Genomic DNA, 19281 nt, shown 5'->3' on the forward strand with positions numbered 1-19281 from the left:
ACACACAGTAGACCAGTAAAATGTACATGCAGCATACCACTGGTGAATCCAGATAAACAAGGTCATCTGTAATACTAATAAGAAAAGTTTATTAAATGTTTACTTTATACAAGTCAGTTCGGGGATGTTATCTGGCTATCTATGAACATTCAAAGCAGCAATTATTTTCCTATTTTGCTATTTTAAGGTAAAGTGATTGAGATTCATAGAGGCAAATTGATTTTGCTAAGTTAATGAAGAGTCAATTTCCAATCTTTTATATGACCACCACAGAACATGTTGTTGCTATCACTTTGACCAAAGACTATGTTGTTGATATATAGTAGAGTATCCATCTGACTGGGATGATTTATTTGTGTCCATATTTAAAGATCCCCTCTCACCCAATAAAATATACAGTCACAAAGGTTGGATGATAAAAGCAAACTTTAAAGTTAGCATACTCATCTTTCCTTCAATTCTTAAAATTTAGTACTACTACATCAGAAAAGTAAAATGCACTTTAAATTTTCCCTTGAATTTTCAGGTGTATTCTGACCTGTAAATAAAGTTAACTGTCCAGTTAATGAGATCAAAGAGATTGTACAGCTTAGTGGTTCAGTTATCTCTTTTATACTTGAAGAAATCCAGTCATCCAATATATTTCACTTGGTAAATTACATAATGAAGTTTATATCAAAGATCAAAGACCAAAAGTTGAGCCTCATCAAACTAAGGAAAATTATTGAGATGTCTTATGGATGGTCATTTTATAGATACTTTCAAGTCCTTTTCTGGAATCTCCAACATCAATGCTGAGATAATATACAGTTGATATAATTAAGAGTGAATTTTTTTCATATTATATGTAAATATTGCAAATACTGCATAACTATAAGCCATAAATGGATGGTGTACAGACTATTCTAAAATATTTGAGCTAAAATTACACATTTTGATGTTATGATTGACATAATTTTAAACAAAAAATTAAAATAGTAAAATCCTTTCTAGTCTGAAAGTTTTCTCTTTGAACTAGATGTATCTAAACATCCAAAATTTCTCCCCAAATCCTTTTTTTTATGATACATGCTTAATATTTGTGATATATGTATACTGTATATTAGTATTTCTAGTCATTCAAATAACTCACCACAATTGTAAAATTTTCATATCTATGTACATCACTGTTATTTTTGTGCATTTTCATTAATATTATTGTTTCCTCCTTCATTTTGTATTCCTCAGTTCTAAATAACCTCACATTTGAGAAGCTACATAGTTTTCCCTAATTAAACAGAAAATTTGCAAATATATATGGATGTGTGCTAGCTGAAATTATTTGTGTACCATTAGTGACTAATGTCCTATACTTTGGGAAATACTCTCATAATTCACAGAATTTCAGTCTGTGGGTAAATTTTAAAATTGGTTTCTGCCAATTCACAGATAAATCACAAATTGAGGAAATTGATTTATCCTATAAAAATATTGTTAATGCTACCTTAACAATGTACACGTGCTTTACAAGAATGTATAGTACATAGGCTTAATCACTGAATGTTCTTAGAAACTCAATAAATGGTAATCTAAAAATAATAATTATTTTTACATTAATGCAGATCTATGAAAGAATAATAATTTATAATATCATCTATTTCATCTCTATCTTTCAGACCATTCTTCCCCAGATTTTTTTGCTCCCGTAGGGTCAAAAAAAAAAAAATTCTCTGCCTATTTTACCTCAATCATTCCCCTTTCATTCTCTTCAATACCACAAGCATCTGGATTTCTTTCTGCTATTACTGTCCTGCAACCCATTTTATTTATTTATTTTTTCTTTTTATAGACTGCATTTTGATTAGCTAGATTGTGGAACCAACTTAGATGCCCTTCAACAGATGAATGGATTTAAAAAACTGGTATATATACACAATGGAATATTATTCAGCCATAAAGAAGAATAATATTATGGCATTTGCAGATAAATGGATGGAATTGGAGAATATCATGCAACTCATTTTAAATGGAGCAACTAAAACTGTCTTCTAAAGTGGCAGTTCAACCATGTCACTTTCCTAAAATCTCGGTTTGCACTCAGTTGCACTCTACCCCAATAAGAAATTCAAACCCTGTCCATGAAAATTGTGTCAGTTTCTTTACTCTGATTGGTATTCACACCTTATAAGCCTCATCTACTTCTTCCTTGCCTACCTGGTCAATCTCTGATCTATCCATTCTCTTTCATATTATTTTCTTGTGCCAATTAAACACCTGCATACACCTCAGTCATAAGACTCACATCTAGTTCCCATGTGTTTCACATAGAATCCCTAGGTGGTTGGCCTGCAGCTCCATGCCACACAGAGTATGTAATATTAGCCATCTCCTAACCACCAAGCCTCTTAACTTGCATGCCCTATCTGTATCACTATTTGGAGGCATTGGTGCATTCTTTGAAGTTTATACACATCACAAAATCTCTTGTTGAAGATGCCAGTGGCAACTGATATTCAATCCAAGTTGTCCTTTATGCCTTCTATCTTGGGGCTGCACCTATTGGAGGAAAGGATGCCTGTTTGGTTTTTGTTTTGGGAGGCGGGGACAAGGGTCTTATCCACTTGTCTCGGGTCACCTAAGGTGGCATTAAAAGTCCTACCCTTGTGTTATAATTCAGGTTAATATTTTCCACTGAAGAATTTTTCCTGACTAAATCCCATCCAAATATAGTCTTTTCCACATTCCCTAGTAGAAAGAGTCCTCTTCAATAACATTAAGCTCGTATTTATTCAACAACTAAGTCCCGAATATCCATTGAATACCTGATACTGGGACTACAAAACAAAGCACAAAGAACTCTGTTATCAGACAACTGACATTCTGATTGGAAAAATCAAACACATATGTGAAACATTTAAACAAATATGCACCTTGATGTGGTGTGAAGGCAAGTGTTCTCGGTAATGAAAGAGATGCATGAAGGGTAGACTAACTAGAAAAGACTTCATAGAGGAAGCAGATATTAATCCGAACTTTGAAAAAGGAATAAGACATAGCTAGACTGCATGAAATAATGAAGACAGTATAGCCCCGTGGAAAAATGTCCTACAGGTAGTTTATCATAGGTGTTGTGTGTTCATTCTTTTAAAAATAGATGCAGAACCTAATTCTTGAATAACTTGACAACGTTATGAAGATTAATATGTTCGGATCACTGTCATAGAACTTTAAGTCCAATCTGTTTCTCAGATCTGTAAGGGGGAAAAACAACCTAAAGCCTTTGTCATCTGCAAACCAGATGGTTATGGAAAGGGGTGTGGACACTCAAAGACATTCTTCCCCTTCAAGAACCCATGTTGCTTTAATGCAAGACTTCAGCCTCTAAAAGAAGTGAACACAAAAGCACTTGAGAGTTTTCCTGACAGTTCAAGAAACCAAAAGAGAAAAAGATGCAGTTTGATGCATACTAGGAATAAGAATCTCGTTATAGTAAGCAAGCACATAGTTCAGAGTTTGTTTAGTTTAGCTAGTTGGAAGAGCAAAAGTTTGGAGTAAGAATCTTCTCAAAGGGGAGAGTAGAAAAACAAATAATTGGGGCTTGTTTATTATAAATTTCAAATTAGAAAACCAGACTAATGTTTTTTATAATGATATATTTTAGTCTCAAGATATAGCAGTAGGCTGTGATAGACTTTTTGTAATCACATAATACTCAAAAAGTAAGATCAAACAAAACTATATGTGAACGTATACATGCACACATGTCATATGTGCATGATGTGTGATAAACTCTTCAAATATTTTCAAATAATCTGATTTAAAAATCCATTAGCCATCATGCTAAGTTTATACACACATACACACACTTTTATAAAGCTTTATAAAATCCAATGAAAATGGGAAAATGGCGGGTGCTCATAATTCCAACAAACAATGTGAAACACCAGGTTCACTAACTAGTCTGTGTGAGTAGAATGTGAGCAGAACATGGGGCCTGTGAGGCCTGACTTGCCAGTGTAGATGAAGCAGTCTCCATTTGGTTCTGAGTGGGAACAGATGCCTCATATCTTTTATAAAGGAAATTACATTCTGCAAAAGAGGAACTCAGCACTGCCAAATTAATAAGATAAGCGATTTCATCATCTTCTGGAGTACATTAGAATGTGATTTTCCTCTTATTACAATGATCCTTTCTGACTAGCCCTTTTTTTAGTTTGGAACCTCTTGGAAAACTGAATTTACCTAGTCCACCACCAGATTGCTTTCAGAGGATTTCATGAGGTATTTTCTTAATTCCTACATTGTAGAATAGTGGAAGCTATGAGTGATTCCATGTTCTCACGAAAACTTCCTTACCTCAGGCTCTGAATAAGTGGAATGTGAGGAGGACATAAGGATTCCTGCATTCAGAAAGGGTCAGCAATATGACATGACAACTATGACTCTATTAGAAATCTTAACGAGAAATCACTTATATCAGGAATTTAGAACAATTTATTTCTTGAGCATCTTTTCCATGTTTATTTTTTACCTGGCTACAAGGCTGCATTTATTGAATTTCCTATTTAAAAAGTGAAATACAGTAATATAAGGACATTAGAGGTCACTAAAATAATGCAATTAAGCTGAGCATATAGAAGATTCATTCACAAACCCCAAAATATCTTTTTAATATCTATTACAGCTGAACATACTATGTGCAGGTGCTATGTTTGACTTCAAGAAGACGAAGGGAAATAAGACGATGTCCCTCTGAGAATTGACAGAGTAGGAGAGAAAACTCACAAATAATACATTATAATTATGTATGTTTATGTGTGGGAATAAAAGTATGTACTGGAAGCTATGGGGGTATACAGTAATGACATCCAAATCAAACTGGGGATCCAAATCAGATAATTTTTGTGTTGCTGGTTGGATCACACACTAAATTAAAATTTCACGAAAACATTATCTGAAATGTCCTACTGTAAACTAGTGTCTACTGTGTTGCCTACATTTTTATGGGCACTTCAAAAATAGTTGTCAGGTAACAAGCTGAAGATTTTATTCAGTAGGATTTCTATTATGCAAGTACAATAATCTAAAGGAAAGAATATACTTTTGAGAAGCTGCTTCAAATAAAGGGGAAAGCCCATATGAAAAGTAGCCAGACTACAGAAGTGCAAGATCTAAGGAAAGATGTTTTCCTCTGAGAGGAAAGTAAAAGGAGGTTGATGGATATGCAGAGAGGAAAGAGAAAAAGAAAGAAATGGAGACCTTAGTCCTTAATAACTGGACTCTTCCTTAGAACACTATTCTTCAACTAAATAAATTCCTAAAGACTTGCTAGGAGTGGACTTTGTTGTGTACATGAGCAAGGTAGTGGCTCTCACATCTGTACTCACAGAGCAAGACAGAATTACATAGAAGGTGAAGGACCATGGATTTGGGAGAAGTTACTTACTGAAGAAATGTCCTACAGTTAACATCTTGATTACAGTAAAGACATCTGGATGACATTTGAATGGATGAACAATGAAGCTATGGAAGTATATTCCAGAAAGATCTACAAAAAGTGATAGACTCATGAAATGATATCATTTATGAAGAACTATATTGCAAAAGAAGTGAAACAGTTTGTGTGGGAAGTGAAGATAAGATAATTAAGAACCAAATGATGAAAGGGCTTGATTATTAAACTAAGGAATAGAAATCTTATTTTTCATACCGCAGGGAACCTTTTAAAGCAAAATCATTTGAATAGTATACAACAATTAAGAACGTGAAAACATTTGATAAAGTAATACTGTGTACTTTATTGTCATTTCCTCATAGGCAAATAGAATGCATATTCAAATGCAAAAAATAAAGAAGATTACAGACATCTGTTTGCTAAAATTGGATTTCAGAGTCTAGACAAATTCGAGCAGGGATTGATGCAGGTCATGTCCTGGGTGCCCATTTCCGTCTATTCACTATTCACAACAATTAGGCCAAGCATTTGGCAGAAGAAGGAATGCCATATAAAATAATTTAATTTTAGGAATGAAAGCTTAGGAAAATGTGGCCATTATTTTTTAAAAAGTAAAAAGGAATAGTTTAAAATAAAATAAACCACAGACGGTCTGGAGTCTATTTTAAAATACACCATTAGAAGCCCAAGATGAATTTTTTGTCATGAATCATAAAAACAAGCCAGATGCAAAAAAAAAAAAAAAAAAAAAAAAAAAAAAAAAAAAAATGCTTTCACAGCAAATGGCTACAGTAAAAAGCTGCCTTCATGGAGAAAAATAAGCATAACATGGAAAGCTTGCCAAATCAAGGGGGGAAATGGGGAAGCTTCTAAAGTGTGACAGATCAGATACAACTAGAAACTAAACAGACCAGAAAAATATTTGTGAAACTATCTTATAAGGAACTTCAAAGCCAATAATGAGAAGACCCTTAAAATTTTCAGAAACAGGAAGGAATCCAACCACAAGATCCAAGGGAATCTTAAATATAAAATGGTATATTTGGAGAATACTCAAAAAATGGGTAGTTCTTTCCTGTTTTGATGTATTTCCTTGATGATTTCAACACTTAAACTATATATTGAAGTCAGAAGACTAGACAAATTATCAAAAACACTTTGTTTTACTTATTGGAAAGCTTAACGCAGATAAATACCTGAGGCAATATAACATACACAAAAATGATGAACGCACTTAAGGGTAAAATGTCAAACAGGGAGCCAATATGCTACCTGTCACACATTAACGAATTAACCAAGCTGGGAAGACACACTGCCAGGATGATCCCCATTCATAAACACAGAATCCTGGTGAAGAAACTGGAAATCCGAGACTTACTTCCACCCAGGCAATCTCATGGGATTTCTTAAAAAGGGAAGGACAACCATGTACTTGATACAACAGAACTTGTAGAGGAAGGCAAAGTGATAACATGAATAACTTACTCAAGTTGTCATGTTAAGTGAATATGTGGACAGAAGGAAAACCGATGGATGTAGTTTACATTTTCAGAAGGCAGAGGAGAAGGGTCATACCAAGTCTACTTGAATATTGAGTCACCATGGGATTTAGAAAGATGTTTTGACATTTGTCAAGAAGCTGCTTACAGTCAGTCAAACAACAAGTAGGGCCCCAGAGACCCCTTCTTCAGGTATGGAGGTTCAAACACAGGGCCTTCTAAGAACTGGTGTGCTATGAATGAAAAAAAAAAAAAAAAAAACGCTCCAAGAGTTCTCCACATACATCTGTTTGGTGCTACCTAGAACTGATACATATATATATATATATATATATATTTTTTTTTTTTTTTTTTTTTTACCTTGGAATCCACCTATATGCAGGATAATGATGAGGAGGAGAGGACAAAAGAGAAACCTGATCTTTTCTCTGTTATTCCTCTGCTATTCTCTAGGCCTCTATCAAATGAGTTAATGATGAATTTCTTCAGCATTTTACCCAAACCCTTAGAACCACATATGGATAATCCTAAACTACTCTGGGGTTTAAAACACTAAATTGGGGCTGATGATGATTAGAAAACCCTGTAGCGCTCATAGTAGAGAGATAAAGGACTAGTGAATTTCTTTTCTTTGTGGAAAATATATTTGCATTCACAGGCAAATATGATTCAACTCACTGGTGAAGGAAACTCCAAGTTCCACTTAGATGACAAAATATATTAGGATAGGAAAGACATGGAGAAATAATCTGAGTCTTGCACAGTCCTCCCTGATGATAGTCCCAACAAGATGATCATTTTAAAAGTCAACATATTTTTTAGGAGGAAAAAAATATACAAATAAGGAAGCTGGCACTTAGACCTAGCTGCTTGGCTAGGTCTGGAATATGTCACCTGGCATAGGTTGTCACATTTAAAGAAGGATACAGAGAGGTGGAAAGAGTCCAGCCAAAGGAAGCACAGATCCAGAGAAGGGAGGACACTGATGAGCTCATACAGAAGACATGGAGCTTCCAGGCTGAGAAGATAAAGGAGTGAAGAAGAGTGTGGTAGGTTCATGATGTCTATCAGGCATGAAGCATGTGAAGTGTGACTTCAAAGTGAGAGATGTAAATACAGGATTAAGAAGAAAAGAACACTATACAGTTGGTAACAAATGTAAAATCCATATTGCTCTTCATTATGGTGTCAGAAAATGATGGAACATTGCAACAATCCAATGACTTAGCTAATGCATTAATATTTGACAAATATCTGAAAATTTTGGCCTTCCACAATCTAAAAGAAATATTAGTAAATAAATGTAATATTGGATCTAAATTCTACTAATTTCTGCATGTCTACAATTCTTTTAATAATCAGTTAGAGTGCAATTTCATTTGCAGAGGTCTTGCGATTGCATTATATTTTTAAAAATACATTATTAACCCCTAAAAATCACATATTACAAAGATTAGTTATAAAAGTAAATTGGACTTGAAGAATGAGAAAATTATAAGTGCACTAATACATGGCTGATCCTTGCAGTGGGTTGAGGTCTGAATTCTATATTTCCACTTTCTTTCCTAATTATTTAGTGACTTCAAGACAGTTTGGAAACCTGGCGTTAGAAATTTCTATCATTACATCATCAACCTCCACAATAAAAACATGGCCTTCAATACTGGCATTCCTCTTTCTTAGCCAAATATTTCTACAGATAAATTTCATGGCAATGTTTATTAAAACAGAACCTTTTATTTAGTGTTCTTTGTACAGTCTTAGTAGGAACTTGAAACATACAGTTTTCAAAAATGATATATGTGCTATATGGCTATGTAATTTCAAGCTCAGTGCTATATAAGGGCTTTAAAGTTTTATGTGTACTCTCAGTTGTTATGGTTTGCTTTAATTTATGTAATTATGTATGAGGTCAATATGGAAAACTAGCCCTCACTCATGACTGGTAAACATTCCTGAACAATGTGTATGCCTTCAGGAGTCAAGCTAACAGGCTCACAGTCCATAAGGTCAAATGAAAGCAATCAATTGTTCAGCCACAAAACAGTTGTGATTGTTTCCTACATTACAATTATACTTTGGAGATGGTTTAACAGGCAATAAATTATACCAGAATGCTCTCAGTTGATAAGCAGCTAAGCACAGGAAGCAAACAGAGTTCATACTATTTGTCACATATCAGAGCATAAACACAACTCTTGTTCTGTCACATCATTATAAAAACCCTTGGGATACAGTGCTTAGAAAGGATTTCTACTTGAAATTCAATCAATTAGCATTCTTGTGGACTCAAATTGTTTTTCAGGATGTAAAATGTGCTTAAAGACTAAAATATTAGTGTGAATTGGCAGTGTCTCTGTGGGTTACCATTATTTTTAAATCTTTATAAGAAAATTAGTCTAAACCAGTCTTGGATTTGTTCACCCACTTTTTTAAAAATCCTTGAAAGATGAAAAGTTTTCTGTGTACAATAAATGCTCCCTTATACTCATCGGAGCCTCTATTCTTCTCAGGCCCTTGTCCTGAAATGAACTTAGGGAGCTTATCTTTGGTTCTTTGAACACAAAATTCATTACACAGAGCATCACAAGAGTACGAGCTCTTTGGTCCAACTTCTTAGGAATTCCTTCTATAAGCATCTGTAAGTGGCAGTAAAGCTTCTACATGGTTATTTCCAGAAATGGAGAATCTATCACCTCAAATACTCCATATGTTCAGTTATGTCAACACAGAGAATCCCACGTGGCACATTAAACAGTGTTTCTATGTATAAATATGGGGTAAAGTGGCCAGAGCAGTCTTTAATGCAATTCAATAAACCTATCATGGATTACCTGGCAGCCCAAAATGAACTACCTATACTTTCTAACATTTAGTATTACCTTAGCCTGTTGAAGTCAAGGAAAATAAATCTCATTTATTCTCCATTTGTCACCACTTGCACACAGATAATACTTTTCAACATTTTAAGACACTGAATAACACCTCGCTCTTTATTCTTGTCTTCTGTGAGATGAACTCAATGCCCCTATCAATGCCTCTACCCTTTCCATTACAACAGAATTACCACATTCTTCCCTGGACATACTAACAAAATGTACCTTCTTTAAAGTATAGTAACCTCCAGATAATGTTCTCATTGGTTGCAAAGTGGTTTTACATTTTATATTTAGTAAGTACAAATGACAAATGATCATCATAGTGAAGTCACTTGGAACCTAGATAATAGATTTTCTCAAGAAAATCAATAGAGTAAATAACTGGGTTTTTGTTTTTGTTCTTGTTTGTTTTATTACAGTTTAGGGCTTAAACCCAGGGCTTGTGCTTGTGAGGCAAACACTCTATGAACTGAGCTATAGCCCCAGCCCCATAACTGGGATTTGACCATCATATTTTCTATTGTTTCCATGACTGGAGACATAAATGAATGTTAAGTACTTAAAAAGAATGATGTCTGGATGATCTGCAAATTAAATAAATATTTGACATATAACTACTGCTTCTGAAAATTCCATTTCAGTTAGCTTACTCACCTTTGATGATGGGTTACAAAGTGTATTTAAGTTCAAATCTAAGCCACACTATAAAAGCATTTCTCTGTAATTCTTTTTCTCAATTCTTAAGTATAAAAACCATCAGAGTACCTTCACTAATTTTCTTATCTATAATTATTTAAAGTCCTGGTATGGTTGAGATGCTTCACTGATCAAACATACCTTATACAGTTCTAAATAGCTTCAGTAAAACCATGCCTTAATAAGAAATTACATACAAGCCATTTTGGTTGTAAAAGTCATTTTACCTTTTTTTTTAAAAAATCACCTAACTATGGAGTTCACATCAAGTTGTATTATTGAGTCTAAGACCCTAATAGTTGTATTAGAAACAGAATTGTGGTTTTCCTTTGTTTACTTAAAGGCATAAAAAGAAATAAAATTATCTCTACACCTGAATCAATAAGAGGGAAGAATCAAATAACTACAATAGAATGTGCACAGAATTTTTTTAACTCTTACTAGAATATTATCTACTCTAAGTACATCAATACACATGATTTCATTCAATCCCCACCACTGCAAAGTAGTCCTATATGTGTTAACAGAGGCAGAATCTGAAATGTAGTTGTAGGGTTTAAAATACAAGATCATACAGCTAACAGATGAAGGAGCTGGGATTTAAGCTGAAAGTTTCTAGCTCTAAGTGCAATAAGAAGTAAGGTCAACACCCTGTGACTTCCAGACTACGAGGCATGATTCAAAATATTTTGAATTGTACCTACGATGTTTGTTCAGAGAAATTAGGGCATCAGAGAGTAAGGACACTCTGATATGTGGATGCTAACATACAATAAAAGTGGGGGGAGGGAGGGAAGAATAGAAGTTCATGAATTAGACAAATAGGAGTGAAGGGAAGAGAGGAGGATGGGAACAGAAAAGACAGTAGAATGAATCAGACATAACTTTCCTATGTTCATATATGAATACATGACCAGTGTAACTCCACATCTTGTACAACCACTAGAATGGGACGTTATACTCTGTGTATATATAAATGTCAAAATATACTCTACTGTCATGTACATCTGAAAAGAACAAATTTTAAAAAGTAATCATAAAAAAGAGAGGAAGGATAGTAGGACAGTTAATATGGTAATCTAAAGTGGCAAAAAGGCCAACACACAATGTAGCTCAATTCAAAACATAGACTCTGAAAATTTCCCCAGCAAATTCACAGTGGAACACAGCCAGGTGTCCAGGTGTGGACTGAACTAGTTCCTCACAGGGACCTCTTCCTGTTATCCTGGCTCCTGTTGCTCCACCCCTTGGGAAAATAGCTGGAGCAGGAATTAGTTTTTAGGTTCCAACTCTTACAGAGGCTGGCTTTTTGGAAAAGCCTGGCTTTTTCTGGCCCACAAACAGGATTAGCACAGAGATTGGAAAAATATGTCTACTTCAGAAAGAAGACAAGGTGAAGAGCTTTGAGGAGGGAAGGGGGAAATCAAAGCAATTTAGAAATGAAGGTCCAAGATCTTACCAAGATGTGGAGGCAGATGAGGAATTGTATTCATCTTGAACTGTTTGCAACTGGTTAACTACTCTGGGATAAAAATTAATAAGCTACATTTTTAAATCGACACATAGGTTTTTAAATATTGAAGGCAAAGAAGCACTATAGTATTCCATATATGAAAGGAATATTTAATAGAGAATGGAATTTTATTTTGGTATTTTCCTCACCTTTGAGGAAACAATTCCAAGAGAGTACCTAATTTGTAGACAGAATAATTAGTTGTCTGTGGGATTCTATTCTAAAATCTTTCAGAAAGTCAACCTGACTAAAAGCATTTATTTTCTGCGACTCTGCCAATGTTCCATTAAATTTTCAGTGTCTTCTGATAATGTGCTTTTTCTTTACTGGACAGAAATTTAATGTTAATTCTGGTTATTGGGTGTAGGTGGTTAGAAAAAGAAACTCATCCATGCATGTGCTTCACATACTTTGTTTCATTTTATTGTCACAGCAAGCCTTTCAGCAATGATGTTATAACCTCCACTCTGTAAAGGAAGAAACTGAACTGTCCAGAGGATAAGCAACTCAGTCAGGAATACCTTGGTCATAAATAATGAGTTCAGGATTTGAAGACAAATTCGCTTAACGCAAATCATGCATGTTTCTCTAACTTTATGCTAGCTAACAAACATATTAGCTAGGAAGAATTTCTCTGATCAACATACTGACATCAGTACTTACAGGGAAAATGACAAAGATGTTATAAGGAATTGTAAGTGAGGTGCATAGCAATGATAAACTCGAGGGTGCATTTTAATATGGAGGCAGAGCTGTTCTCAATGTATGTAATTACTGGGGCTCCAAATTTTGCTTTCTTGGCTCAACTATCTCCCCACTGTATCTATACTCTGGATTCTGCTTGCCTTGCTTCCTGTGTGCCTGATTCCCCTTAGATCCATACTTCACACCACTTTTGGTTGTTCTGGCAACACATGTTTCAGTTTGCTGTAGCAGTTGCCAAAACAAGCATTTGAACATCTGGAAAGCATCCTCCATCACTTTCACCGGTAGATGCATTTGCCTTAAAAGGTAGTTCTCATAGAGACGCCTGAGATTCCACATTACCTTTGAGTAACAGCTTTCCAATATTGAAAAATTGCAACTTACTGACTGCAAACTCTGGCACTTTCCACCATGTTAATAATAACATATTGTATGAATCAACATTGTAGTATACTGAAGTTATACTGAAGTAATATATTTAAGAAGGAAAAATTAATCCAAATGATCAAGCAAACACACGCACACACACACACACACACACACACACACACATATACACTGGATTCCTCAAGAAGATAACTATATCAGAATCTCTATTTTTGAGACACGAAATCTAATATCATTAACACACACACACAAAGGAATGTATAGCAGCAACAACAACAAAAACACACGACCAAGACAAAGTTTCTAGTTCAAGATTTAGCAGCAGAAGAACGTAAAGTTTAGTAAGATGCTGCTCATTTGCTGGGGGAGCCATAATTCATGACTTCCACTTGTACTTCTTCCACTGACATTATGTGCATTGATGCCAGGGTTGAATCAGTTCCACGGAATGATCAGGAAAATGTGCTTGGAACTTGACAATTGGGAAGTCCCTGGTATAGCAGAATCTTGCCACTTCCCTATTCCCTATTCCCTCATCCTCCCTAGCATCATACAATATTGCAAATTAATTCTCTCTCCACTTGAAGAATTAATGGCCTCTGAAGTCATTAAAGTGAGCCATCATTCTTTTCAAGGAGAATTCTACCAGGCTGTGAGTTCCATGAATTTAGAATCTCTGTCATATTCATATGTATGTCAGGCATAAAACCCAACATAAAACTAGGCTGTCAGAAAATGCTTGATGAATGAATGAATAAGCAGTTATATGAACCTCAAAATAAAATAATAATCATGACCCAGAAGCAGTCAACAGGACCTCAAAGCGCACTATATTGCATTTTTCATCTATTTTATCATACATATTGCTCCACGTTTTGCTCCTTCAAAGTGGATTGCCTTTCCCTAGACCTTTCACATCCTTCTCAGTCAGATTGTCACTCCCACTGAATCTGTCACATGTGCTTTTGAGCCTGTTTTCAGAACAGCACTGCCAAGACAGCTTTTCATGATCGTAGAAGCCTTCTGATATCTATACTGTGCAATACAGCAGCTATTAGCCATACCAGCAGCACTTAGGTGTTAATGAATTTAAATTTAAGTAGCAGCATGTGACTAGTGGATGTTATATGAACAGCACAGTTTCAGAATCCTAACCCAGTTTCAATTCCCTTATGGCACTTATCTGAAAATATCTCTTCTTTAAAAATATGTATTTTGTTCCTTTATTGTCTTTCTCTGTATTAGCTCCTGATTGCTATAATTACAAAATAGCACAAACTGAGTAACTTAAAACATCAAAATTTATTTTTAGGAAAATAATTTTTGACTATGTATATTGAGGATTTTGGAACTTTAAAGATCTTATATTGTATTTGAGAATAAATCAACATATAATTTTCTATATATTGTCCTTTCATAAGGACTTTTCAGAACTTGGAAGTTTCAAATATGCTGTTTTCTGATATATTTTAATGATCTCTTCTTCATACACTCACATAAAAAAAAGTCTAATTATCCTGCTCTGCTGGAGACAATGCCCCAATGAGACATAGGCTTACATAGACAGAATGTTGCTGCAAATAGATGCTTTAATAGTTAAAAGTTGGTTATTTTTGTTTATCCCAAAATAAATACTGATACGTTTCAACTACATTTTTTTTGTTTAATATTTACCTAAGTCTAAATTCCATTAAATTCATGATGTAAAATCACGTTATCTTCTGAAACTTCTAAAATAGTCAGCACAAAATCCAGTATTGACTCACACTGGGGAATATAAATATAATAAGCATATGTCTCTTAAGTTACTCTAATAATTTGCAATCAAAAAGTGGAAGTATGATTGAATATTAGTTGCCATAGTAGCTGAAAAATATTATATGTTAACAAAATTAAAAATTCAGCTTAGACAACTGATAATGTAATTAGGTAATAGTTCTTTTAACTACCTGTCTGCATTTTTTACACATCTCCCTAGTGGACAGCACTCAGGTCATACTGAAGCAAGTAGTTCAACACTTTTCTGTGCGATGAAACTACCCATTGTGTTTATATTTGTGTGTGTGTGTGTGTGTGTGCACACGCATGTGTATGTGTATATATATGTGTGTGTGTGTTGTATTATAATTGCCCTATTTTAAAGTTAGCTGATTAGCAGCCACATGTCAACTATGAACTAAAATCTTCATTATCCTTTTCTATATATGATAATATACCCACACTTTGCAGAAATTTGAGCATGGAGATATTTACATATATTCTAAGTAAGCTTTGTGAGATAGAAGAAGCTCCAAATGAAACTAATGACAAAAATAGTGGATCCCACCAAAAGTGAAAGTTGCATACATTCACTATTTCTAAATAGTGTATTAAAATATGTACAAATAATAACACACATGAAAGTTTAGCCTAAAACAAAAGCAGACGTGATAAAACAGTAATACAGAAGAACCTAAAACGTTCATTGAATTAACAGAGCATGTTAAGAGCATTTAATAAAGAGATCTAAAAAGAACAATATAATTTTATTATATATCTTCAACAATAATCATAAACACATGATTCCACCATCTCCTAGAGGAGGTGGTACTTACATTACTTTGCAAACCTGATTGGCCTACATGGAATCTCAACCAAGACTGCTGTCTACTTCAGAGTGTTTTCACACATACCAGCAAAAGAGAGACTGGAATGCAATGTACTTTGGGTGAAAAAACAAAAATGTGGGCTGATTTTTCAGTGGAACTAAATGTTTTGTGGTATTCTTATTTGAAGTAAAACTTTGCCAAGGGTTTGGTCAAAATGCCCTACTCCCTCTGGTATGTCCTGGTTTGAAGAAACAACTTAATATTTTTACCATCAATGAAATCACTGAAATAATAAAATTTTAAATGTGATATTAGTCATACATATATCACTTTTTTCTTGATCTAAATTGGAAAAAAAATTGACAACTATTTTTTAAATCATTACCATTCTATATATTTGTTTCTCTTTCTCTCAAATTACAAGTTGGATGAAGGTAGGAACTGTCTTCTACACTGTGGTATCCATTTAGTCTATCTAGAACAATATCTGGATCATAGTACTATCCAATAAATATTTGCTGAATTTTATTATAAAGTCAAAGTTTCAAGATAATCATTCAGTAATCAGTAGATGAGTAACTAAAAATCACCATAGAAATACCTGAAGATAAGTTCAATTATTAACACCATAGTAATAACTTTATTGAGTAACATATGGAAATTTGCATTTTATGATAGCAGTTATTACCTGTCAATTAAATATTATCAAGCCAAGGATTTTGTTCAAGTTTTATTAAATCTATTCCACACGATCCTCTCCTTTTTTTATCTTACTCTCACTACAAACATTTCTTAGAACTAAAGCATATTTACACAGTGCGAACACCTACAGATCACACTCAGCATTTCAGTACTATTCAAGAAATACTCAGAATGAGAAAACAATAGATAATGAAAGGCAATTAGCTAAGTAGAATTTTTTTTCTGACATATCGTATTTTTTCAGAAAGCAATCTGATCATATATGGTCCAAGAAAATGCAAACAATAAATCAAATATAATCAGATGTTAAACATTGGTCTTCAAATGTTATATGCCACACTTGCCTGTGATCTCTCCAATATAAAACCATTTCCACACTTCAGTGGCCACCAAACCGTTCAGCACAGCTTCCTTTACTGTGAGCTGTTTGAAGCTACCAGTTAGAGTACTATTGACTTTTTTCAGGTTCTGAATAGCTGTAGGGAGCTCAGCAGGGGTTGGAGGACCGAGCTCAACCTTGACATAATGCCAAAATGTGGCCAATCAAGCTTCCCAGTGGGTCACAGCAGCATTCACCAGCACTGGGGCCTTCTCTGTGAGGTTACACAGGACCTGGGCCATCGTTGTAGGGTCCATGGCCCAGAAAGGCCGGCTGAATGTCACCCCCCCCCCCAACAGTAGAATTTCAGTCAAATATGCAACCTTAAACACTATTATATGAAATTAGTTTCAAAACCAATATAGTACAATACATAAGAAATCTAACTTCTGGAAATTCTATTTAGATTCTTATTTTTATGGGCAACTACTTTCTCATTAGAAACTCCACACTGCCAGATCCAGTACCTTCCCGCCATCCTTCTTCCCTCAGAGCTCTGTGACATAGGTTCCATCCATCTCTTCTTAGAACCCTTCTGATAGCTTCCACCACATTATATTTTCCTGTCTACTTCCTCTCTGAAAACTTCACACACTTCCTAACAACTCCAGCTGATCTTCCTCTTTCCTGAGTTGACTCTAGGATTATTCCCAAAAGTCTAACATCTTTTTTGTCCAGTACTTGTATTAGTCCATTTTTCACTGCTATTACAAGAAAAGAAAAAAAAAAAAACTAACAACACAACAACAAAACTAATGTACAACACAACAAAACTAATGTAGAGAAACTTCATAAAGAAGTTTATTTATTCACAGTTTTGAAGGTTGAAAGTACAAACAGCATGGCACAGCCCCTGGCGAGGGCCCCCCTCCTGACTGTGTCACTTCATGGCAGATGATAGTAACAGAAGCACGAGTGTCAATGAGACATTACATCTCAAACCAAGCCCAAGAGAGAATCAGGAGTTGAACTTGCTCTTATGACAACACACTCTTGCAAGAACTACCTTAATTCCTTCCAAGGCAGTGTCTTCAGCCAGCAGTAAGGACCTCCTAACAGACTGCACCTTTTAAAGGTCCCACCACCTCCCAATACTTCCATCCTGGGGTCCAACTCTGAAATAAATGTCCTTTGTGGGGAGGACACATTTAAATTTTATCCAAACCACAGTGGTGCTTATATATCCAATTTCTTAGCCTCTTCCTAAGGTCAGGAACCAAGAATTCTACTTCAAATTTATCAATAAATATACATATTGAGAGCACCATAGCACTTGGCACCATAAATAGAAATCAAATATTTGTTATCAACAGAATGATTATAAATAAGCATGGTTCACCCAAATTGTTAACACACCGCTGCTGGATAAATGTTTAACTCATTTGTAACTCCCTTCGTGGAAACTTGAACAGATGTGTTGATCAAAAATGTCATCACAGCAGAAAGAAAATTATTTTCTTAGCAAATACACAGTATCATTAGAAGTCATCCTACTAAAAACATTTGTCTGTTTTCTGCTTAACCTATTCTGTATCTGTGCTGTTATATATCCATCAGTTCTCTTTACAAAAATCTTCAGGTAGCTGTATCTTTCATATTGGCATCATTTCTATTTTTTCTGCTTCCAGTGTCTAACATGGCACTTATAAGGCAGGGATATTTGGTCAATTAGGGATATGTTACTAAAGATAAACATGCATTATTTTTTTTTCCTCCCCAAAATCATTTTTGGCTCTTTCCCTGTCACACAGTCATGAAACTCTGAGCCAAAATAAATCTGAAGGCATAGGGACACAAAAATGATTAACACACTGAAACCATGAGCCAAAATAAATTTTTCCTCCTTTCAGTTGCACTTGTCAGGTATTTTGATCACAGTGATGAAAAGCTGACTATTACCAATAAAAAAAATGATACTGATAATTTTCATGAAATATTAGAATAGAAAAATAGTGTAGAACAGTTGCTCTTAAAAGGCATCCCAGCATACCTAATTTAATATAATTGATGGATTAACATAATTGAGACAATAAAAATAGTTGATGTACATAGGCATGAATTATCACAATCTCCCATTGCACCTTTATAACATAAATATATCACCTTTGTCTGAGCCTACCTGCCTCTTTGATTCTTTGTTCTAGTATCAAATACATAATATCTAGCATCCTCCTTAAGGCTAACCCCATACCTTTACACCAAACTTTTTGCCATTCTATAAAGTAATCAGTTTCCATCTTCCGTTGTCTATCCTCAACATGGTACTCTTTCCTGAAGCCTATAAACATCTCACTGTGCTACCTGATAACACACTAAAACAAAAATCCTCCTTTGACTCTACATCCTGTTCTATGATCCAATCTCTTCTTCCTTTCATACTTCAGCTTCTTTATGAATAGGGAAAGAAAAAAAATAGCCTATACTTTCTACCTCCACTACTAAAACATACTGAGTTTATAATCAATTGATAAATTGTCAAAAACTCAAAATAATAACTAA

At 34.6% G+C, this 19281-nt stretch overlaps 1 protein-coding gene and 1 pseudogene across 2 annotated transcripts in view; both read right to left on the bottom strand.

The window, feature by feature from the left end:
• The window catches only part of LOC306655768 (uncharacterized protein), a 136079-nt gene that overhangs the window by 98946 nt on the left and 17852 nt on the right, over positions 1 to 19281 (bottom strand).
• LOC306655654 (ATP synthase subunit g, mitochondrial-like) lies at positions 7299 to 17574 on the bottom strand (annotated as a pseudogene). The gene has a single exon. The product of its transcript is annotated as an ATP synthase subunit g, mitochondrial-like (transcript).

The sequence above is a fragment of the Sciurus vulgaris genome, assembly GCF_902686455.1.
Source record: "Sciurus vulgaris genome assembly, chromosome: 3".
NCBI classification, from domain to species: domain Eukaryota; kingdom Metazoa; phylum Chordata; class Mammalia; order Rodentia; family Sciuridae; genus Sciurus; species Sciurus vulgaris.